This window comes from Aphelocoma coerulescens, chromosome 11 (genome assembly GCF_041296385.1).
Source record: "Aphelocoma coerulescens isolate FSJ_1873_10779 chromosome 11, UR_Acoe_1.0, whole genome shotgun sequence".
In the NCBI taxonomy this organism is placed as follows: Eukaryota; Metazoa; Chordata; class Aves; order Passeriformes; family Corvidae; genus Aphelocoma; species Aphelocoma coerulescens.
The window spans coordinates 686,927-711,697 of NC_091025.1; the positions used below are offsets into that span (position 1 = coordinate 686,927).

The window sequence follows — 24,771 nt, forward strand, 5'->3', positions numbered from 1 at the left end:
GAAAGGGAAGAAAAAAGAAAAAGCTAATGACCCATAATTGCCATGATAGTGGAATAGGGCCCGGGCAGCTGTTTTACATTCCCGGTATGTATAGTATGCAAATATCTACAAAGGGCCGACACAGTTTCTCTATTGTGGATCCTGAGGGTAACCAAATTAGCCTTTGGCAACCATGGTAATTGGGAGGTGCTGTTCCCATTAGGAGTCCTGCAAATTATGAAGAAAAATGGACCAAAGGCTTTGTCACAAATAATAATGCTGAGAAGAAAAGAGCAGGCGGCCGGCTTTGCTTGCTTGCTTTTTTTTTTTTTTTTAATTCCTACATTGTGTTGTTAATATCTCTCTGTTTAGTAATAAGAAAACAGTCCTCAGTGCCTTGCTGGACCCTCCTGGGCTTTCCACGGCAATATTGAGTTCTGGGAATACTAAATATGGGACAGCAACATCAGCTGAGAATTCCCCAAGCAGAAGCCCCTGACCAGGCCCCGTGTTCAGTCAGACAACGCTGATGCTGCTCTGCGTGGGGTCAGCTCCAGGAGCCAGGACTGGGATGAAGAGCCCAGAGCTGGTTCTCTCATTCGCAAAGGCCGCAGAGCACCAGCCACTTTTCCTCCCTATCTCAGATTCACACAGCTAAACACAGATTTGTTCTCTGAATCACCCAACTTTGCTGCACAAGAGGCTCCATTTCCCACTAATTATTTGAATTTGTCTTTCACTCTTCCCACCTTCTTTGATCATTCCATAGTTCTCAATCCCAGCATACAGAATCCTGTTTGATTGTTATGATGTACTAAAAAATTCACAACTGCCAACTTTTTGAGTGGAGCTCTCAGCTGTGACACCACGAGTCAACACCAAAAATATTAAATGCTGTTGTCTCTAACACTCCCAGAGCAGAGCTCACTGTTCCCACGAGCCCTTGTGCCTGAGGTCCGGCTGAACTCCCCACACCGAGACACAGCCATGCGATCAACCCACATGTGCCATCAGCCAGGTTCAGGTAATGCTCCAGCCTCTCTTCTGTCCTGGAAATCTCAAGAGTTTTGGAAAACATCACACTTACAACGAAAATTAGGAAATGGTCTCACTTGCTTATGTATTTCTTCCCCAAGTCAATCTTTTGCTTAACTGGCAGCATGAACAGTCCTTTTTCAAGGAAGAGGAGAGCACCCAGGCCGCTTAATCTAAAGAAGATTCAGAACGACATCAGGAATCCACACTGACTGTGGTGGCTGTAAAACCCAAATTAGTGAGTTTTTAAAAAAAAAAAAAAAAATTACAAACCAAGCCTCACAAAGAGCAGTTGTATTTTAATTTTTCATGCCAGGACTAACTCTTCACCTTACAACCACTGCAGCACAAGCCTTAAGCCCATATCTTTATTTTTTCATGGTTTCCCCTCAGGGCCTCTTTAAAGAGCCGGCAGAAGAGTCACTTCCCCGCTGGTGCAGTTGGCACGACTGCAAGTGTACTTAAAGTTTGCGTCTGATCAGGTTATGTGTATTGGATCTGAAACCAGTTAGTCAATTCTTCCCGGTCCCTAAGTGGCGATTTGTGGTAATGTCTACATCAATACTCACAGAGCTGCGAGCTGCTTTACGTAAAGCAAATGTCTGCAGGATGGAGGGGCTGCTCCGAGGGCTGCCGGCTTAATGGAGATGTGGCTGGAAACAGAAACACGCGGATACAACACAAGTGCCGCCGCTAAAAGGCCCATCCTTCACCCACACACAGCCCGGCGGGGCTGCTCGGGCACACGCCCTGTTCCCAGGTACCTGGGCAGGCTCCGCAGCCTCTAGGTCTGTGCCCAGCCAGCCCCTCGGGCTCGGGACCAGCCACATCCAGCTCTGCTCTATTCTCTCCGAATATTCCTTCTCCCTTTTCTTTTCAGCACCAGTCCTGATCCCCCCCTCCTTCATTTCCTTACTCCCTGGGCTCTAGAGGGTGGATACAGGGCACAAATTAGAAACAGCAGAAGGCCAAGAAAACAAACCAACCAACCAACAACCCCCCACTAAAGCAAAGTGTAACAGAAAATTAGAGAAAGGTAAAAGATTCTATAGCATGAGAAAATTACGATTAATGAAAAAGCAGGAGGTGGCTACTGTTCAAACTACAAACAACAGAAAACAACTCTGAGCAATAAACAATATTAGATTAAGTGTTTCCAGTAACAGCTTTTTTCTTTAATATTTGTCTCTTTGGTCCGAAACAAAACACAAACCCTTCCGAGCAAGGATTATCTTTCTTTGTGAAATGCACAGCAACACAGGCTGACCTCTGCAAGGCCTCATGGCATCACTGACCTGCACACACCCACAGGTGTGTTGTGTTCTGGGGAGAACTTCCTTACAGGGCCATTTCTCTGTGAGATGCCCATGGACAATGGGGAAAACACGACCCAGCTCCTGTCACACCCCACATCTCCTCCTGCACATTGCTGCTTCTGCTTCACATGGCTTAAAAATGCCACGACTTTCACAGCAGCTCCACAGCAATTTACACCTTGTAGGTCATTTAAATACACTGCCTGAAGTGTAAAATCTGGGAACTGTCAGTAAACCTGAACTTGGCAAAAATCATTGCTATTTACTACAGTAAAATGCTTTCTGTATAGCAAGAGCTGGCTCAGATACATCACATCTCAAACAAAAATATGGAATAAATGATCTTCCGAGGTCTCTTCCAACCTGTTTTCCAAGACTTTACAAAGAAAAAGAGCAGAGCACAAACGCTGTGGAGCAGACCTGGCATTCCACCCCTTCGGAGCACACAAATTCCTACTCTGCACCAGCACTGCAACAAGCTCCTGTGCTCCAAGCTTCCAAGCTGCTCCAGTATTGAAGATACGACTTCAGGCCCGCAGTCACACCATCTAAAACTTAATTTCAAACAAACAGTAAAATCACCAGAAAAAAATAAACCTGATTTGCCAAACTACAGCAAAGAAAACATTCCCAAATCTACCAAATCTCTGCACCCTTATTTCTTCCACACAGGCAAAGAGGGTTTGAGCAGTGTCATTCAAGGGGGTTGTGAAAGCTTCACTTTCTAACAGAGAGATCCCGCCCAGCAACTGCAGACAAAGGAGCCTGTTATTTTGGGAGGAAAGGGAAGGCCAGAAATACTATTTATTTACACAAATAATTTTCCTTAGAAAGGAACAATTACTGACCCTCTTTCTTTGGAAGTTCCCATCAATCACAGTGGGGCAGCAAGTCAGGCTGAGCAGGACCAGCCCCTACAGAAGGCTCAAAGAAGAGCAAGGGGAGAGAAGCAGAGATGTTTGTTCAGAAGCAGGTACTTGCAGTATTTGTTTATGGTGGGCACATTTTAAACTGATCTGACTGTTGCAGGCCTGGGCCGTGGAGCGAGCGGTGCTTTGTTATTGCTTTTGGGGTTCACTTCAGTTTTATACTCACTTTTGTTGTTCTTTCTAGATCAAATAGTAAATGATTGGCAGGAATCCTGTAAATCTGAAAGGACGCTCGTTTATTTCCCATATTTTTCTCCTACATTTCCAGAGATTAGTGCATGTAATATTTTAATACTATGGCATAAATATGCATGAGAGGGAGAGCTCTTATATTTATACACTTACAGTGTGTGTGATCCTGATATCCATGTGATTAGATACACGCACATGTGGTAAAATGCACTTAACACAAGCTTGTTTGGGGCTCAGGGAAAGCTCTACCCAGTGAGATGCAACAGTCAAATCTGGATTTTTCACCAGAAAAGAGAGAAAATCTGTACTTCTAACAGATTTGGTATTTTCTCTGCATTCCCAAGTCTCTGAGAAATAAGTTTAAGATTGGAGATGTTTTAGCATCAAAAAACATTGATTTGTTTTAAAGGATTTTTAAACTAAAAAGTTTCCATTTCTAATTTTTTATCTGAGTTGCATTATGGGAGGTTATATAGCAGATTTATGGGACAGAAAGGCACTTTATAAAATGCTTTAAATACATATTAAAAGAAGAAAAATCATTGAACTATAATAGTCAAAATAAGGTGAAATCAAATCTAAAGCCCATCTTAGTAATTGTCTTCACGAAGCCTATGCAGGCATCAGTACTTCTGCTAATGACACAGAAAGGAAAAAGATGGAAGAAAAAGTGGGATATATGGAATATTCTGGAACAAAGGAAACAGAGATGTAGTTACTACAAAGGTTACTGTATATTTATTCAGTCAAGGCTGGAGTCCATCACTAGGAAGCCTTGAACCTGTTGGATCCTTGCCTGTGCTGGACTCTGACAACCCACACACTGTCCTGCCTCCTCATTCCCTCTTGGGAAGGACAGATCAGTTTTCCTAATTCAGGTCTCCTCTCCACTCAAAAACATGGGCAGGATTTCTTTTAGGAGATGAAATGACCAAAGACTGTCCTGAAGAAGAACCATAAAACAGGCTACACACAAATGGTAAAGGAAACATGTCACCCAGCAAAATGGTTGAGCATTTCAGAAACATGACAGAGGACCAATATTTGGTTTGCTTGTTTTTGGTTTTTTTTTTTTTAAATGTATAGAATCCCAGAATTGTTAAGGTGGGAAAGGATCTTTAGGATCATCAAGTTCAAACCCAGCATGACCACCATGTTCACTATCAAACCCTCAACTAAAGGCAACTGAATCAATTTGGGCCATTTCTTACTGAAATTGTTGGGTTTTGCTACTGCTGGGTTCTCACCTGCTCATAGCTTGGTCATGATCCCACACTCACAGAGAAGTGATGGACACCCTTTGGGAATGGGCAGGAATGTTTGTCCTCACAGCTGTCGCTGCCTGGGACCAAAGAGTTTGGCAAATCAGTGGCTCAGATCTGGGCTGATGAGATGAACTTCAGTTCCTTCCCAATTTTAGCCCTTCCAGCCATCACTCAACACCTGGGCAAGAACCAAGTCACAACAACATCTAATGGGCTTTGACCATCAGCAGAGAGTGAGAGAAGAATGAAAACCCTTCCAAGACCCTGGCAAGCTCACTCAGTCCTTGTGACCATAGAAATGGTGTTGGACGCAACAAACAAACCCACAAGCTCGTTCCCACTGAGGGGGAAAGGAAAAAAAAGTCCCTCATTTACCCATTCTGAGGTCACAGCCATTCTGTTTCCCAAATACCACATTAGAAAAGAGAAAAACAAATTTTTTAAAAAAATAAACTATTCTTTGATTAAATTCAAGGATGGGTTAAAATGTAAACTGACTGAAAAAATAAAAGGAAGAATTTTGGTTATGGAAATTTCAAGTGTCTCTCCCTCCTGATGTCCTTTCTATCTCTAGAATAACGACTCTAATCCCTGCTGGTAACATTCCTCTCTTTTCACTAGAGATGTGACACGGGACAGCTAGGAAGAGGAGAGCAGCAGCCTGACCTGCACCAGGTCAGTCTCCTCTGGTCACGGGGCAATTCAAAAAAGTATTTGAGCAGAAAAATGCTCTTTTTTCCTCCCTTTTTAAAAACAGTATGACTAAATCCATCTGGGAGGTTGTAAACAGGTCATCTCCTTCCCCAAAACCAACCCAAAAGTGACAGTGTTCACTGTGAAATGAGACTGCAATGCTTTAAAGAAAAAAAACCAAAAAAACAAAACAAAACAAAAACCAAAACAACTTAAAAAAATCAATCCGAAAGCAAAATGAAACACCTGAGGGGGACCTGGGCCGAGCGAAGACAAAGCAATGGACTGGACCCACCTGGAGAGCAAAGCCAGTCGGCCGGGCTTTGTGGCAGGAGGAACGTCCGCTCGGGCACATGTGGCTGGAGAGCGTCTGGCGGCCGCGCCGGAGCCGCGCCGAGCGCTCCACATCTGCCCACGGCCCCGGCACGCCGTGGAGATTGGCTGCCGAGCGTGCCGGGGAGGGGGGACCAACTGCGAGGTGGTGGGGGAGTCTGGCTGACTGGAGAGAGGGGCTTCAAATTTTTTATTTTGTTTTTTTTATTTTATAAGCTACATACATGGAATGCAAAACCTCCATTTATTCCTTCTGGGTCATATGAGGGAGCCACTGGCAAAGATAATAATATATGAAGCAAGAGAACGAGAGGGAGAAAGAGGGAGGGAGGGGAGGGAAGGAGGGAGGAAGGGAGAGAGAAGCAAAAGGCTTTCTATTATTCGGGACACTGGTGATGCACACTGAGGCAGTTGGAAGATTAAATTAAGTATTATATCTGCTGACCCCATTGCCATGGTTACCGGACAGCGGAAAATATTAATCAAGCCAAGCCTTTTCAGCTGAACATACCAGAAAAAAATGCTAAATATAAATATATATGTACATATTTGCTGCTCTGCCATGCTAATGTGGGCTGCCAGCAACCAAACCACCTGATATCACGGAGATAAACAAATTTAAAATATCCTTGCCGCACAAGAAGGCTGACGTCAGCGTGGCGAGCGCAGCACGAGGACGGGGCTGCAGTGCTCGCTCGCCCTTCAGCCGATTAGAAAGGGAATTTGAATAAGGAATGGCGACATCTTGCTGGGTGCCTGAGCTGAGGAGGCATTTAGGGTTCTGTTCCCAACGGGAAGAAAGGGACCATCCTTTGTCCAGCGTGAGTCCCGGCCAAGAGCCAGTCCTGCCATGCGGAGCCCTGGAGTCATGTCCAGACTGCACACCTCCCACAGGGAATTAAAGCAAATCCCACCAACCTGGTCTTCACCTTCAAACCAGAATCGTGCTCAGAGGAGCCCCCGCTGCAGTGGGATTTGCCCTCAGGAGGGATTCTTTGTGCGCAGGTGACCTGAAGGTCGCTGGCCTCCCGCAAGTGGGACACACCTGGCGTGGGAGGACGGCCACAACCCCCGCACGCTGACACTGAGGTACCTGAGGGGACATACAGCCAACGTGGCCGGGCTCAAAGAGAACACGGCCAAGTTCTCAGAAAGTATCATAGCACTGCTGAACCCCTGAGCCAAGCTGCACCTACAGCCAAAGCCCTCCACCCCTCACCCAGGACAAGTCCCTTTGCAAGGAATCTCTTCAGTTTTTGGAAAGGGCAAAGTACAGCCAAACCAGACCCAGGTGAATATTAATTTTGATACTGAACTGCTACCATTTTTAAACTCTAATCTTAAATACAGAAATGGGAACAACAACACAAATTAATCTGTCCTTTTTCATACCATCATTGGCATTTCATACAATCACTGGTGTAACTAAAAAGGGAACATAAACTCCTCATTCTCTGCTCTAACCACATACTAAAAAAGGACGTCAATACAAAGACAGTATTTCCTCCCAGTCACCGTCTTCACTTTTGCCTTGTTGTCTGTTTTTGTCTGTATTTTACAGGACGGTTTCATGGGGCTGCTGCTGACTTGTGTAATTTTCCCTGACATATTCAAGCCAGCAGAACACTGAGGTGACAACACATCCTCTGTTGTGTCCTACCCACACATGGAGCTGCTAGAGACAAGAAACAGGAAAAAATTGAAAAGTAGAGGAATAATAAGCCACTAAACCCAATGAGAAAGCCAAGCATTTTACGGGAATCTGAGATGGAAGCAATTAGTATTTGTCAAGAGAAGCTTTGGCTGGCCCTTTCCTGGAAGTGTTCAAGGTTGAATGGGGCTTGGAGCAACCTGGGATAGTGGAAGGTGTCCGTGCCCATGGCAGGGGGTGGGATGAGATGGGCTTTAATGTCCCTTCCCACCCAAAGCATTCCATGATTCTATGAATACATTAATAAATATACTTCATAACAGTTCTGTGGGGCTGGATATATACCAGCCTTCTCAAAATCCAGCAGCCTGAGCTCCCCAATGCAAATATACATATAAAATATTGTATAGATTATACAAAACAAATGTTCTGGTTCATTTACAGTTCTGTAAAAGCAGAGCCAAATTTACTGAAGGCATAAACAAGGACATCTATTTCATTTTAAAAATGTTAATGAAGAATGAGATTGTTATTTGTTCTTGGTCTATTTTGTGATTTTAGCCAATAGTTCTAGTGATAATTATCAACTGTTTATATTTAGATGAAAGCAGCCCATATGGCAACAACAGAACAATCTGATGTTTAGATCCTCAGCTACATGTTTTCTATAAATAATATGATTGAATAACTGTAACAAATTATTTCATCAGTCTAAAAGCAGAATCCAATATATAACAACTAAGAAAGCCATTTACTCATTATCTGCAAAAAAATAAATACCTTCCCAAGTACATTTAACAGTTAGGAAAAGACAAAAATATAATAATACAGAAATTAGCCCATAAACGCTTACATTAATTTATCTTAAAATTTACTTCTTAATTTCCATGGACACACACAGAATATTATGTGGGTTCCTATGGTAATTAAAGGGTCTGCCTAATTTTGCACACAAATGTGCACGGTTATGTGATGTGTTTGCACCCGAATCTTACCAAATCTCATCCAAATCTCAAGCCTATTCAAGCTGTCCTGCCCATTTCTCACATTCCAAACCTTACAAATGCCCTGCTGAAAGGGAGCTCAATCCTGGACTTGGGAACCCTCCTCAGGTTGGAACAATTGAACTAACGCCATTCCCAACGTTACGGCAGCGCCAACACACCCAGAGAGAAAGGCTTCAGCAAAGCCTTCCTGGGATTTTTGGACTCAGTCCCTCAGGCAGGATTCCAGGTTGCAGAGCCCTTCTCCTCGCACAAAGGAGCGGCCCCAGGCCGGGGCAGCCGTGGGGCCTGCCCAGCCACCCCTTCCCAGAGGGAAAATGATTGCGGCACAATGGCCGGCACGGCCAGCTTAGGGCAGCTGTGTCATATAAATTGTCAGCAATGACCATAAGCACTCAGAGAAACAATTTAATTCCTCACTCCCGCCATCATGGGCTGATATATTCTTTCAAGGTCATTACCCAAGGCTAGGAGGGTCGCGTGATTAACGAGTGACACGTCCAATGAGGGCGGCTGTGCCTGAGCAGGCCTTATATTAATTAGACAGAAGTGCTGAAAAATAAACGGTGCCTGGCAAGGAGGGGCCAGACCCACACCTCCATGGCTGTGTACCTCCCCAAACTCTCAGCCACCACCCTGCTCCTTCAACCTGCCACCATTCCAGCAATTCATGAGCAGAATACACAAAAGATGCTTCTTTCCTGGTTTAAATTACTTGGGCTCTCACCCCAACTTTTTCTTGAGTCTTTGGTTTATGCTTTTCTTCCTTCTTACCATAAGTCACTGACTTACACTGCATGGAACTACACGAGACTTCTGTTCACAAGTAACTTTGCATCTCCAGAGCAAATTTAAAATTAAAAAAAAAGTACCAAGGCTTGCAGGTTTGTGCCAGGCAGTCGTAGAGACACAGAGCAAACAGCACAACATACACTGGCTCATCATCAGCAATAACTGGGCTCCAGAACCTCTGAGCAGGGGAGGCTTTCCAAAGCAATAAGGCACCCTCTGATTATCCACTCTCCAGAACTCTGGGATAGTGAGCCTGCTATGCCACACCAAACCCACATGATGCTATGGAACCAAGAGAGAGAGCTCTCAGCAAAGACACAGCTCAGGACTATCCAGACTTATTATTCAGGGAAAATGTCTTTGGACACCACCTCAACCTCAGATCTCCCCCTCCACCTCCCCCAAAAACCTGGAAATCAGCCTGCTCACTCAAGCCCACAGCACACTGAACTGGGCTTGGTGTAGCTGTTCCAGCAGAAAGACGGAAACCCACTTCGTTTTCATCGTGTTGGGGGTGCTGCCACCAGCTCTGTCTGAGGTTTATGAGTTAGCAGAAAATTACCTTTCAACAAAGACAGTGTACTCCAGATTTGCCTGAGCAAGAAGGACCCAATTTTCCAAGATTCTCAGCACTCACACCTTCAACTGACCTAAATGAAGCCACCTCAACAGCTCTGCACGATTACAGTCCAGTGTTACCAACATTCAACTGTTCCCCCCACAACACCATGACACCTTCCAGCTGCTCAGGCACTGGAAACCAGGACTCCTTCTGGTATTTTACCTTACAATGGTCTCTAGACAGGACCTTCTCCTTAACCCCAGCCAAGATTTTGGTTACGCAAATAACTCACCCCTCACAGCAGCACCTGGCCTGCAGACAGCTCAGAGCACCTGACACCCAACCATGTCTTCCAGGCTGGAATCCTCCAGACTCCTCAAATAAAATCTTGCCCCAGCAGTCCCTCACAGAATTCCTGAGGCAGAAGAACCCCCAGAACTCCATTCCCATGACACGTTCCCAGCCCCTGGCAGCTCTGCCCAGTGAGGAGAGCAGCCAGACCACTCCCCTATCCCCCACAGGTGACCCTGCTCTCTGCTAATCACCATCAATTAACTCATTAACTCAGCACAGCTGACTTTTTCAGAGCCCTCATTTTCTATGTTCAATACATTATGACAAAAAGGAATCATAAAGAAAAACAGAAGTTAAATCTGAGCAGCAGTTTTTTAGGGTGTCACTGGCCTAATGACGCCCAGTGGCTTCCCCATGTTCTCACTACACAGATGCAAAAGACAGCAGGAAAGAAAAGCAAAACTCTGCCCTAACCACTAACTTGATTGTCACCTACTTCTTATAATCCACCATTAAGGATTCCAAGACATTTCCCTGGGAATGTCTGTTGGGCACTTGGAAAAGAGCCAACACCTGAGAAAGGGAATTGAGGCAAACAGCCAAACACCTGTGGCTAGGTTGTTAATTAGACTCAAAAATAATTTATTTTTTAATCCAAACCAAAATTTCAACTTACTTTTCTAGCAGCATCATTTCAGACTGATTCTCTTCTTCCTTCTGAAAAGACAATTAACAAGAAATCCCCCCCAATTTACACTTTAGCCCAGCTGCCCCCACTTGTGTCAGCTCAGGGGCAGCAGCAGAGGCACAGGTGGATCATCAGTTCCAGAACCACTGCTGGGCGTGGGGCCAACAGGTGCTTGGCTTTTGGGGCAGCTCCGTAACAAAGACCAGCCAATATTAGTGCAGGTGAAATCCAGCAAAAAAATAATTGCATAGAATATGTATCGGGAATAAATAATAACTATCAATTAACCTGGTTACTACAGAAATAAAATCTGAACATTCCCCACCACCCCCAGGCTCTGCGCTGGTGCTCATCACCTGAGGCAAATGCTCTCTCCTTCCCTCTCTTCCTTTAAAGCTCCCAAGCTCAGGGCAGTCCTGAGCAGCCACAGGTCACCCATCAAAGCTGGAGCTTCCACAGTGTCCCCAACCCTGCAAGCCAGGAAAGGGCAGCAAGAACAGGATCACTGCCCGTGCAGGAAAAGCACACACACATTGTACACACACACTGTACACAAACACACTGTACACACACACACAGGTACACACACACACATTGTACACACACACACTGTACACACACACAGGTACACACACACTGTACACACACGCTGTACACACACGCTGTACACACACACACAGGTACACACACACACATTGTACACACACACACTGTACACACACACAGGTACACACACACTGTACACACACACTGTACACACACACTACACACACACACTACACACACACACACAGGTACACACACGCTGTACACACACACGCTGTACACACACACACAGGTACACACACGTAATGCACACAGGTACGCACACACACATACACATGTAACACACATACATAACATACACACACACTGTACACACAGAGACACACATGGCAACCAAGGCCATTTGCACACCCAAACAACAGCCAAACTCTGTGTTACCCTGAGCCTGGCAGCCTTTCCCACCTCAAGGAGTGCCCATGGTTTTGGCAGGTACAAAAGCACTCTCCAGGCCTTCACAATGGCCTTTTCCACCTTCCCAGGAGTGACCACTAGGAATTTGATTTTAATTTTTTTTTTTTTTTTTCTTTTGGCATTTCCTTAACTTAATTTTGGTTCACCTAGAAACAAGAAAACCAAAAAGAAATAAAACACGAAAAGGCTACGTTAGCCCTAGAACCTTTTTATGACATAGGGTTATGACTTGGAGCTGGTAACACTGTTTGATACTTCCCTACTCTTAAATTGCTGCATTTTTGGCCCTTTCTCCTAAGACTCCTCTTCATGTCCACAAATTGTACCGCCTTGGAAATCTAGTGGGAAGAATTGAGGTTAAATCCCACTGTCTCCTCAATTTCTGTCCTCCATCACCGACATCAGGCTAGGTGCAGGATGAGTTATGGTGGAGGCAGAGCAGTTTGCAGGATTTCCAAGAGCTGCTCATCCCAAGCAGTGTGTGCACTGTGGCGGGGGCACAGGCTTGACCCCCAGTTGTGGTGCAGCTCCCACCAGTCCCAGCACAGCCTGCAAACACAGCTCACACACACAGAGCGACTCCATACACTCACACATGATCCTGCTGTATCCCAACACATCAGAACTGGGTTGGACTCATTTCCCAGGCGCCTGACACTGAAGCTCTGCAGACACATTCCCTGCAAACCTCGGGACAGCCATTTGAGCAGTGGTTTTTCAGCACCAGCACCAGCACCATCACCACGAGCAACATTCCCTGGCCTTACACCACACAAAGGCCAACATTAATTAGAGAGGCTAGGAAAGAAAGATTCCTCCCTTTCCGTTCCAATCCTTCCCTCCCAGTAACACCCCATTCCTGCACATCTGGGAAATGGGAACAGCACTGGGCACTGCCAGGTGGGCAGTTCACGTGAAAAGCTGATTCTCGGGCTATTTTTAATGTCTTCCCTGTGTATCCATTTACGTTGCATCTATTTAAGTGCGTGTGAGTTCATGTGTTAATGCCTGCTCACATCCAGGATAAAAAATACACAGCACGGTTAGGCAAATAACATGGAAATACAGACAGAATCCAATTCCTCTGGCAGACCACACAAAGGCTAAGAAATGAAAAATGCACTCACGCCCTCTGACACCCTGGCCGAGTGCACCGCGAGAGCTCTCGTGTGGGGACTGAAGGCTGGCTGCTGGCTCCCTCTTTCTCCCTCTCCCTTTTCTGCTAAGGAGACACTTTGTTGAGCGCCGGGATTGCTCACAATCTGGCTCTGTGATCCACATGCAGGACTGGTAATATGCCTGCTATTTCCCTCTCTCTCCCCCATCAAACCTCCCCCCCATCGCTCTTGTTCTCATGTTCAGTGGTTATTTTAGCTTAATGCGGTGACATCACAGCTCGCTCAGTGAGTAAAGCCCTCGCTGTGAATACAGAGCACGGCTCCACTGATCACTTCCCCACGATGGGATTCAGTGAGGTTTGGGATTTAGCACTCGTCTCCACAGCAGAGGATGCTCTGTCCTGGAGCAGCTCCGTGTGGGTTTCGCGGTGGTTGGTGCAGCCCTGCTGCAGCTGGGGGGGACAGCGATGTGTCTCACGCCCCAGACTGGGAGTGAAACCTGTGAGAGATACTTTCCATAAGTTCCCTCCTTTTTGACTAGCAGAGGAGAGCAGCTGGACACCTGTCTGTTGCAGTCCTCTAAATCTGGACCGAAGGGGGGAGAGGGGGGGTTGTATGCACAGGCTGGAAGGAGGTGGTTCTTAGGTGGGGGGAGAAATGGAGCGCTGGAAGGCATCTCATTTCTCAGCATCACTGAGGAGTCAAACCCCCACCTTGCATTAAAATGAAAATACTCTGTGAATTTTTAAAGCTGAACCCCTCTACAATTCTTCATCTCCCAGTAATTCCTCCACCCCATTATATCAGATCTGCAATAGTCTCAACAGCTTTCATGATTTTGTTCCATGTTCTTCTAAAATAGGAAACAAAGAAACAGCACACGATATTAGAAAAACTTCACAGCAGAACAGATAAGATGCAGGAAGAGAATAATGCAGTCAAATAAGCTTTCCATTATTAACCACTGTGCCCCGAGGTCCACGGGCATAGTCCCAAAACCTAAATTATCTTAAATCATGAGGTTACCAATAAAGACAGCTTGGGACAGCAGAAGGGGTCTGTGATTTCAGGGGGTTTGCAGACCACATATATATGATTAACATTTCTGTGCTATGGTTTATTACTTCATTATAATATTTTCCATCACAAATGAATAGGTAAAACACCTGGCTATTAAATATAAACCTATCCCTCAGGACGATCAGATTATCACTTGAATTTAAAATCTTTCTGAATTTTTAATAATGCATAACAAATAAGATTATTTATGCACTTTCTTGGCTCTGCTTGCAGGGCCCATGGTGACATGCAACCGCCGCTCCTGAAATCCAGGTCTGGGGGGTGGGGGGGGGGAGACGGAGACGACGACGACACACTCCCTGCTCCCCCTCTCTGCTCCTTCATCCAGCTCTGCCCCAAATCCCCGCAGGTTTGGGGGATGAGGGGTTTGGGGGAGACTGTGGCATGGCCAGCCCGTTTCGGAGCGTGGTAATGAGCCCTGCGGAGCCGTCAGCCGCGGCGGTGCGCAGGCAGCAGCTGAGGAATCGGGGCAGGCTGATGGAAAGTCAAGTGGAGGCCTGGCTGTCTGAAACCTCTTCAATAGATCTGTAGTCTGGACTTGAACCCTGCCCTCTCACCTCGGGGTCCCATATTTCTTCCCCCACCCCCCGCGCGCGCCGTCGGCGGCAAGGGGCCGCGAGTGACCCCGGTACCGCCGCCAGCGAGGGAGGGGAGCGGCGAGGGGGGAGCAGGGTCCCCGACTTCCTCACAGGTAATTAAGGGACTGTTTTCAAGGTTGCATGGGCAAAAGACAATTCGGCCTAATGAAGCATCGATCGGCCGGCGCGGGCAGACAGGCGCTGACATTCACTCCAGTACCTCAGCCCGTGGAAAGCACCGCGCCGGGAACATCCCGCCATCGGCACTGCCCCTGACCCACCTGCGGAGACAGAGCCCGGCGTCCCCCGCACCCGCACGCTGAGCGGGATAACAATGTGCATTAGAGAGGCAAAGTGGGCTTGCGGTGGGTTTTGTTTGTTTGTTTCTCTTTGGGATGAACCTTGCTCATCGTTCCCATTCTAACCTCGCCAATCAGCGCCGGCGGGGCTGGATGCATGAGGTCAGTTATGGAGATGGAGGAAATTACTGGGGATTGGCAGGGCTGGTTTTGTCAATTTGTAAGCAAAACCCTGTGTTATTGTCGGGTTTTCATCTTTTCATCACTGTCAGCCTGTGCTGGCACATGAGAGCTAAGAGCAAAATTGTCTCAAAGGCTGCTGGAAAATTAATGGTGGAGGATTAAAAATATTTTTGTGTAAAATAGAAATAGGAAGCAGGTACTTACATTAAAAAAATAAAGCCAATTAAGCCCCCTGGAAGTGCTGACACATCCAGCTCGCTGCTCGCCCTACCCAGGCATCTGCTCCCTGGCTCCGAAGCCAAGCAACTCGGCAGCATCGCGTTCCTGGGCTCCCCAACCTGCCCTCGCCTCACCCAGCCCCTTTCTTCTGGCCCAAATGTTTGCATTTGTAGGACATCTGAATGGTAATAAAAGGGCCAGGAAATGATAGTTGTGCCAAGTAAATTGGGGTGAATGCTGGGGGAGGGGAGGCCGGATCGATTGTGAAACAACTTGTGCATTATCCGGGAAGGATTTGCTCACGGTCCTGCGCTGCTCCGCGTATGAGAGGCCCCGCACTCAACAATAGCGTGTCCCCTCAGAGCAGGAAACACAAAGGGAATTTGCTCTGATTCAATCCACACAGTGAGGCCCCTCTGGGGCTAAAGAGGGTCACTTTTACCCTGGCTAAAAATAAAGAAAAAAGATTTTTTTTCCCCTCTAACACACACACACACACACGCACACGCACGCACACGATCCAGCTGGGGAAAGCAGCCCACCTCCACTCAACCAGATGCTTAAAAATCATGAGCTGCCTCTCTCACTTTTTTCCACTTAGACTTTAGGATTTATCCGAATTTATTTTAAAAAGATTTAAACAAGTAGAACAGGATCAAAGAGCAGCAAAACGGCCTCTTCCTTTTATTTCATTTCCTTGTCTAACAAGTGCTTTACCCAGGGACTGCTGCAGCACCAGCCCCTAATAACAAAGGAGGTGACACTGTGAGGGCACAGAACTGTAAACTGAATTTTGAAAGCCACACAAGAGCCCAGATATCAGGGTTGTGCTGTATTCAGATATATTTGTTTTCTAATACTTCACCTTTTTTGTTCTGCTTCTAATCCCAAATTCCTCCATCAAGCACAGGTCAGTAACGATGCAGCAATTGTGTGCAACACCTGCTGAAATTACACACAACAAGAAGTTTTCCCTAAAAATCACTAAAATGTAGCTCAGCAGATTCTATCTGCATTCATTTGGCAGAACAAGAAGATATTGCTGGGGACAAACTCTGCATAAAGCAGCCCCGAGCCCCCTGAGTTGGCGGAGCTCAGCCCAAACAATGGCCGCTTCCCATTCACCTTTCCCCAGCTTTTCAAAAGAACATCCCAGAAACACAAAGCAGCAGCGGGAAATGGCAATTTTATGAATCCTAATCAATCAAAGGGCTTATTAACTCAATGTGAAGCCAGATTAAAATCTTTAATTATAAATCGTGCTAAAAGGAAAAACAAAATGTACTTATGGTACATTGAAAATTCCGGATATTAACATAGTTGCCATTATCTCTCGCAATATTAAATTTCCCCTCCCTGCCTTGCAACATGCTCACCTTTTTCTGTTCCTAAAGAACAGAACCGCAGAGCAAACTCATTTTTCTCCTTCCCAGCCTTATTAAAATGTATTCCTGCTCCCCGCAGCCGGGGCTTTGCAGCGGTGGGGCTGCGGGAAGCCCCATCCTGGAGGGAGCGGGTGTTTATCAAGTGGGCCGGGTGGGAGTTCCAGATGGTTTTTTTGGGCCACAATCCAATGTGAGGCGTTTGTGGTGCTGGGAGCAGCCGTGGGGCGAGCGGCCGGCAGGGCTGCACCCTGCAGCCACGGGAAGAGGCCTTGGCGTGTGCGGGGCCACGAGCGCTTCTCTGCCAAGCAGACGTTGGGAAATGACCACGGCAAATGTAATCCCGGCTGGACGGAGGGGGAGGGACAGCAGGGAACGAGCCGCATGTTTTATTTATTTGTTCGAAGTCACGGTCATCCCATTGTGTCCCTGTCCATGCCTGTCCCCCGGCCCGGCGCCGTGGTCAGCGCCTGCTGCAGAAGGTGCACACCCAACTTCTCCAAAACACGGCAGTTGGATGGGAAAGGGCTTCTTTCCCATTTGGAATACCAGCATTGTCAAGCCAGGCTCTACCTCTGTGGTTGAGAGCGATGCTCCCTGTGCTGCCTTTCCAGTAGGTTCCCTCACACCCCGGCCTCCTTCCCACCCCTCCACAGTGTTGTATTTGGAACTAATGATTTTTTTTTTCCCCCACAAAATTAGTTTTTCAAAGGAGAGTAGTATTTCTTTTAGAAGAAGATCCTACAGGACCCATTCAGACTGTGATTCTAGGTCATGTTTTACACAGAATTCCTATCTTCCTTTCTCTTGATACACTCCTTCCCTGGGATTTATTCCTGAAGCACTACCCACAGGAAAAGCACCTTTGCTGAATTGAGATTTTTCAAATTTGCTGTCACTTTTGGAACTATAATTGAAATCCCAAATCGTGTTTCCCTTCTGTAGAACTTCAGGAAAACACAGCTGATGATTTTGAAATAGTTTTAGCTTGAAAAGAGGGGAACTTAATGTTACATTTTACAAACGACTGGTTTTCTCCAAAACGTTCACAAAAGGGGATTTTGTATCTTAGGGAAGGGAATCACTGTCTCTACCCTGTAACTGCTGCCTGAGAGTTCTGTACCCTGTCCCAAATCTCCTCTGCTGCCCCCAGTGCCATGATTCCCTGTGCAGCTATTCCCAAACCCACCCAGGCAGGGTCGTGTCCCACCGCAGTTCTTGGGCAGGTAGGTCATTTTTACTGCTGCTTTCCAAAGCAAGAACACGCCTGTCTGCAAATCCTGCCCAGCAACAAAAATGGAAGAGCCTGAGGACATAGAAAAGAGAATTTTAAATATATAATCCATCTGGGAGTGAACCTTTCTGTGCTCAACAGGCACTGCTCTGATTTGGGATGTTTCCCCCCTAATACACCCTTGCACGTACACTTTGCACATCTGTTCCTGCACTGAGCGCTTCTGCTGTGGCCCGTGCCCAGAGCAAGGAGCTCCACGCTGGGTTTACCAGGGTTAAGTCAAAGGCTCACCTTCAGGGCTGAAGCGCCCAACACCTCTGGGACCCTCGAGCCCCCGCCTACGGCGTCACAGTGACGCTGCTCCGAGGGCGATCTCAGCCCCATGACCAGGCACCCGAGGCTCCCATCCTGCTCTCTCCAACTCCTGCTTCAGGAAATTCAGAAAAGATCCTTTGTGCCCAACTCGGGTTTCATTTCATTGCTTTTAAATTTGTTCAGCTTGACTTTTGACACTTCAGAGGCTTAAGCCTTCTTTAAGTACAACAATATAATAAATATTTGTGTTGCCAAAGGAAAAGTGGATCCGTTGTTAGTGTTAGGGAAAGCAGGATCTCTTTCTCATTCGTTTGGTATAAATAATTCACACAACTATGTGCATTTTATAAACATCATCTTTAGGAAACTGATACTATCAAACATTTTCAAGACAACACTCAGCAGCATATAAATATGCACAAAGTATTTACTACAGCAGATCTGAAACTAAACAAAAAATTGTTAATGAAAGCAGAAAAATAACGATATTTTATGTAAATAATTATGTTAATACAAAGTGTTTTCAGATTTATTTATACAAATTAGTCATCTGAATGACAAAAAGCTTTGGCAAACTACAAACACCTATCAAAAATCATATTATTTGGCTCATTTTCCCTTGCAATTTCCATCTTTAGCTTGCCTTGGAAGAGCAGATTTAGAGCCTCCCCTGCTCTCTGTCAGTACAGCAGGAACAAGCCCAGTCAAAGGCATTTTCTTTATTATTAAAAAAAAAGTTTTCCTGTTTTTTTCTTCAAAATATTTGAAGAAATTGTGTTTTTAAAAAAAAATGTAAAAATTGAACAATACATATCTATTTTAATACATAATTATTTCCCAAAAAATATTCATGTGCAGCATGTTTGGTTCAATTAGGAAAAAAACCAAAACATATTTTCAAGTAACAATTTGACATGCAGAAAACATATCTTTATTTTCCAACAGAAAACACTTCAAAATCATCCAGGAAAGAAACGATATATTTAAGATGAGTATGAAAAACCCTGTGCACAAACTACCCAAAGCTCTACAGCTGCATTTTTTTGCACTTTTTGCTAGCAATCTAATTTTAGGATTTAAGTGTTCCCGGCTTGTTGATGGAATGAGATTTTCTTGCACTGTTAGAAATTACAAGTTGGAATAAAACTTTACAGTGAATTGACACCCCGCGGCTCCCCCCTCAGCCCCGCTCAGGGCCTGCGGCTGCGGGGCCGCGGTCGGCTCGGGGCCGCTCCGCGCCGCTTCCCGCATTTATTCCCGTATTTATTCCCGTATTTATTCCCGTATTTATTCCCGTATTCCCGAGCACAGCAGCCCGCTCTGCCTCAGACGCTCCCACAGGCAGTGCCGGGCCGGGATAAAAAGGCGGCGGCGTTGGCGGTTCCAAACCATTTACTGTGGATTAATCGGGCCCCGCGCCGGCGGCCCCTGGGCCGGGGCAGCGCCGCTTCCTCGCCGCGGCATCGATCGGCCCCTCCCGCCCGGGGCCGGGCTCGGGGCACGTCCCCCCGGAGCCCTCGGGGCCGGCGCGCCGGGGGAAGCGGTATTGAGTCATGATCCGAGCGGCTGCTCATTGAGGGAAACGGGTATTGGCGTCCCCATCAGCCGGAGACACCCTGGGTGAGCTTAAACAAGTCCACTCGGTTAATGTCAGGCCCCCGGGGACACGCTCAGCCCCTCCGCTGACCATTAGACCCCTTGATGGAGTGGACAATAAACCTGACAGGACAGGCTGGACACTGCTCACGAGCGTGACTGCGCCGACGGCGCGAGGGGACTGTTCTCTGCTGCTGCCCACGGCCTGTCCGTGGGCCATGCTCCACTCCCTGTCCCCACCCTGCCCCTGGTCCCCGCTCCAGAGCCCACCGCCAGCAGCCCGGGCTGCCCCTGCCACGGGCGGGCACTGCCCACGCCTACGGCGGCTACACCGGGACACCAGAGCCCCCCAGCCACCACCAGGGCAGAGGCAAATGGAGAACGTCCCCCCAAAACACCCCAGCCAACGTGCCACAGCAGGTTATTTCATGCCATGTCCTTAGAAAAGAAAATCATCAAAAGGGAAAAATAACAAAATACACCACTTTTCTTCATCCAGAGACCAATTCTTGGGAGAAGAAATCAAGTTTCAAAGTACTGATTCTGCATTCATCAGCCAAAAATAAAAAATTACCAGAAAATTCAACCTCTGTTGTTTTCTGATAAAGTAGTGATAACTGCATTTATATTATTTAAAGAATTACATCTTTTTGTTGTTGTTACATGTGAGCTTATTAGTATTTACTTTCTTAAGTTTCTGCCAGTAAAAAGGGCCCTGGGTTTGACAGAGCAAATTTTCTAGTATTTGGAAGCTTTTATCCCAATTTTAACACCTTACCTCTTTTTCTCTAGAGAATTAAATGATACTGCATTAAAAAAGAAAATGATACAGAATTTTAAAGAGTCCGCACAAGTGGAGAACTGACAGGTCATTAAATAGCTTGACTGGAAAGAAACTTCCTCCTAAAAATTTAGGGTTTACATATAATATAGGAGTATGCCCAAATTTACATGAGCATATATATGCAGCAATTTTACGACAGCTAAATAATTTGTCTAAAATTAATTTAAACAAAACCTACCTCTTAATATTAAATACCTTATCAATAAAACACATTAAAGACAAAAATTTTCTTTTAACCTAATATTCAACAAAAAAAACAACATAGCCAAAGAATATGTAAGTATAATCCAGATTATTCCGATCTGATTTGTAATTTCAGTTCAACCTTAAAAGCTTTTAACAAAAGAAACATCCTTTTTGGCATAATGCATTGTCTAAACTGCAGAACATGCTCAGATTTCAAGATATATTTATAAAAAGCCATTGAAAAAGCCTCCAACAATTCTGTGACACGTTTCTGACTAACTCAGTTAACATTGCGTTTGGATGAATCCAACAACAAGCAGGTTTTTTCCTACCCCCCAGGTAACAGCTTTTGCTCAGTAAGTTGGAGGGGTTTTTTTATATTTATGTACCTATATATAGTTTATAATTTTTCATTGTTATTAAAATAATGCATAAAAATTAAGAAGAATGCCAACTTTTCTTTTTCCCTGTAGGACCTGTTACTTTAAAATACTACAAATAGTCCGGAATTCTCCGGGAGTGCATGCTCCTGGGGCACGAGGGCACGTGGGCTCTAGATAAGGAATAATTTAGTTCATCAGAAGGTGAAAAGAAAAAGCAGAGTAGGGGAAAAAAAAGTCCTATTTTTGCAGAAAGCCTTCTCCACCAATTAACTGAGAGGGCTCTTGTTTATCCCGGCTGGAGGGCCGCGGTTTTCCCTGGGCCTGCGGATGCAGATCCCAGTGTCAGAGGGGAGCCGGCACCGTTGCCCGGAGCTTCACCTACGGCTCCTCTTTGTGCTCCGCTTCCCTCACATCTTCCCTGCTGCATTTCCATTTCAAGCAGCTGCACAGGGATCGCTGCATGGATCAATTTCCACATCGAATATTTAGGAATACAACCAATGTATATTTTATATAAATATTTTCATTTAGTAGGAGCAGAACAGGCCTTTTGAAACGAGGGACACAGAAGCTCCTCACTGACTCTCCAGGTGCCTTCCCCTTTGGATCGCCAGAGGTTTTGTGGAACTTCCCGACTGCATCATTCCCACAGTTCACTGCCTTCTTCATGAAGTCTTTCTTGCCCTGGCAGTGACCTGTGGGCACCGAGAGGTGTCATGGTGCCCGAAAGGGTGGCTTTGTGGAAGGTGACACCTCAGACAGGGCCCTCTCTGTGCCCTGGCCTAATCCTATGGATGCTGCCCCTGCACAGCCGACGCAGGGCACGGAGCACCTGGGCCGTGGAAAAAACAGCAGGAAAAGTCTGAACCCAGCACCCATTGCCAACCATGAATGTTACGATTTTGTGGAATTAGGAAAATGTCAGGGGCATAACAGGGATTGTGGCGACACTGAGGCCTTTGGAAAAGCGAGTGGTGTTCCTGCTGCCCACCTGGCACAGCGGGACCCCGGCTCCAGAGCAGAACCCGTTCCTGCTGTGCAGCGCAAACTGCAACATTTACACGCTGCCAGAGCTCGGAGCCCACGGACACTGGCCAGGGAGGGTCTGGAACACCAAAAGCCAGTGTTGTGTGTGCACAAACCCCTGCCCTGACGGGGCTCTGTCACACTGGCCTCAAGGGGAGGAGCAGAAAACTCCGAACTTCACTAGACATAATGGAACTTTGACCCCCGAACCTACACAGCAGTTACATTCCAACAATCATTGAGATCACCCTGTGACAGTCAGTTTATATACTATAAAACAGCTGCAACATTGGGAAAAGGTATTGCGAAAAAAGAAGGATTTAAAAAAAAATTTCCAACCACTTTATTTAGAAGGAGCACAGAGGAAAAATGGTTTTAAGTACATAATAAAACCCCAAAGGTTGCATCCACATGGTGTCAATTTTCATGTCCACCTGACTGTTAAGCCCTTCCCTGCACAGCACCACTCAGCCCTGTGAAACACTCTCCAGCCAGGTCTGCTCTGTGCGCCTGCCCCACACACGTTACCTGTGTGCTGCGCCTGGTGTAAATCCCACCGGAGTTCTGTGGGAATCTCTACATGGTTCATGCTCCAAAGGGTTCTTTTTCCCCCTTTCCTGTCTTTTCATGTGGTGTCTAAAATCATATGTGACCACTCCATTGTTTTTAATTGCCAATTTCCTTAAACACCATAAACCTGCTCGTTCCTTTGCCATTTTATATTTTGCAAATCACCTGTGTGTTCCTCTCTTCTCATTTTTGCCAGACACTTCGGTGCTAACCAGCAAGGTCACTGCAGAACCTATATTGATTTTCCTCCCAAATATCTAAGTGTACAAATACAGATTTTTACCAAGGGTTCAGAAGTCGTCCCTGAGAGCCAATGTAAACACCGCCCAATACAGCGCGGAAGCCTTCGGAACATGCAGTCAGAAATGGACCCGTGCAGGTTCCCTTGGAATAAAAAGGGCTGGTTGACCTTTTCTTGGGTGAGTGGGGACTGTGGCTGAGACCCGGCCCTGGCTTCTGCCACTGGGGCACAGACTGGGAGGGCAGCCCTGCCACCACCGTGTCATTCATCCCACAGGTGCGTTCAAATACTAAATATTTTGCTTGCTGGATTGATCGTAACATTCAAACACGCCTTCCACTACTTCAGCCCAGAGAGATTCCCTGTCCTTGCTTTGAAATATATCCAGTGTAAATTTTCCAAACTTGCCAGCCCAAACTGGAATCTTTTGTCAACCACGATAAATATCTGCAATCTCCCTCCATTGCTGGGAGCCCGTGGGGCTGAGCCTGGCCTGATCCTGCTTCTGTTCCCCACAGAGTTTAAACACCAAGCCTGGAGCTCACCGGAAAAATGCTCGACTTGGGCAGGAATTTAATATTGGTAATTTCTTTTATTCCTTCCTGAGAATGACTGAATCCTTTTTGGAGCCAAGTAAGGACCCTGAGACCACAAGCAACATAAATTCACAGGTAAAACCACATTTTCTTTTTTCTTAGCTTGGTCACTGCTAGGTACTGAAACATTCAAATCAGGATTACTAGGAAAAACCCAAACAACCAGCATGGATGGCGAGAAAAAGGGATCAATGTGGGACTGTGCCTCAGACACACATTTATAAGAAGCCAACTTTGCATTGTTGTACCAGATGCAGTCCCAGGGAAAAATGTATGCAGGCAACAGGGAGTTAAGTAAATAATTTTTTTCTTTTCTTTGTCGATGTGTTTAGTTCTCTTCCTGCCAAGACTCATTTCACTCTGCTATCTAGTGAGAGACACATATGGTGCAGTGAAATTGCCATCCAAGAAAGCATGTCCCAGCCTGTTGAGACATCATCAAATAAGATTAAAGCAAAGTAAAAATAAAAAGATAGAACGATTTTTTTTCTTTTTCTTGTACAGAGAACATCTGATGAAAGTCACTGAGGTACTTGAATGCTTCTAAAGGTTTTGCAACCATTTCTTTACTTTGCCTGGTTAAGAAAAAGGCAGAAATAACAAGCCAGTATCTTCTTTTTCTTCTTCAAGTTAGTGAAAAAATGTGTTTCATAATCAACCTGATGTATGTGAATAAAATACAATATTGCCTTCTCTGCTTCTGAGGAAAAAAGCACTTAAATGCACAGAAATACCTCAGACTTTCTGCATTGATGGCCTCTCCACCAGCATCTCTTGAGTTCTGCATGCAAGAATTGGGCCAGGACAAAATAATCGGGCTACTAATCTACCAGTGAGGAGTGGGACTGTGATGATCCTTGGGCATCCCCCTCCAACCCAGAATATTCTATATTCTGTGACTATAGTCCAGAGAAAGGTCCGAGTTACCTCCTAACCAGTATATTCAGGTGTCTCTGCCTAACAACTGCTACCTTACATTAAATTCATCCAGAAATCCAAGCGGCAGGATTTAAATATGTGTGAAACCACTGCCTGTTTTCCTTACACAGGGACACTGGATGAAGGTGACTTTACAGGTTCTTTTCCCTATAAGGTCCTTTCAGTTCCCACATTAAAAAAAACAGAAGTGGGTACAGAAACCCCCAAAAAAATCAGCTCTTGCTCTTGCTCA

The 24,771-nt window shown here is 45.9% G+C and overlaps 2 long non-coding RNA genes across 5 annotated transcripts in view; both read right to left on the minus strand.

The window, feature by feature from the left end:
* Positions 1-24,771, minus strand: part of LOC138117111 (uncharacterized) — a 236,918-nt gene that overhangs the window by 122,215 nt on the left and 89,932 nt on the right. The gene's annotated exons all lie outside the window — the stretch shown is intronic.
* Positions 479-10,198, minus strand: LOC138117112 (uncharacterized). 2 transcript variants are annotated; one of them, XR_011154518.1, is made up of 3 exons: positions 10,044-10,198; positions 1,584-1,667; positions 479-1,187 (listed from the first exon to the last, which is right to left on the minus strand). It is a non-coding gene; the product is annotated as an uncharacterized lncRNA (long non-coding RNA). The 2 variants fall into 2 exon arrangements; XR_011154519.1 differs by lacking the exon at positions 10,044-10,198 and adding an exon at positions 1,779-1,918.